The following is a 448-nucleotide window of genomic DNA, read 5'->3' on the forward strand; positions in this document are numbered from 1 at the left end:
TTGTCTCCTCTGGGCTGGTGACCTGGGGGGGGGGGGTCCCCACCCTGTGCTGCCCGGCTCCACCCTGCTCCCACCAGGGGCCTCCCACACGCCCATATATGGACGCGATCAGGACAGCTCTGGCCAGGGGTCTGTGAGGTCCAGGCCTCTGTGACCTCACAATGCCAGGGGGCCCCCCCGTGTCTATAAGAGGCCCAGGAGGCAGCCCCCGGGCTCACAGCCCACGCAGTTCCACCTGCTCACAGGTTGGCTGGCTCAACCAAGGTGGTCCCCCTGCTCTGAGCACCCGGGCCGGTTCCATCTAGCGCCATGGCCAGATACAGATGCTGTCGTAGCCACAGCCGGAGCAGGTGCCGCCGCCGGAGACGCAGATGCCGCAGACGAAGGAGGCGATGTTGTCGGAGGCGGAGAAGGAGAGGTGAAGGGGCCGCTCCCTGGGCTTGGGGAA

Source organism: Ursus maritimus, unplaced genomic scaffold (assembly GCF_017311325.1).
Source record: "Ursus maritimus isolate PB19 unplaced genomic scaffold, ASM1731132v1 scaffold_2, whole genome shotgun sequence".
Classification (NCBI taxonomy): Eukaryota; Metazoa; Chordata; class Mammalia; order Carnivora; family Ursidae; genus Ursus; species Ursus maritimus.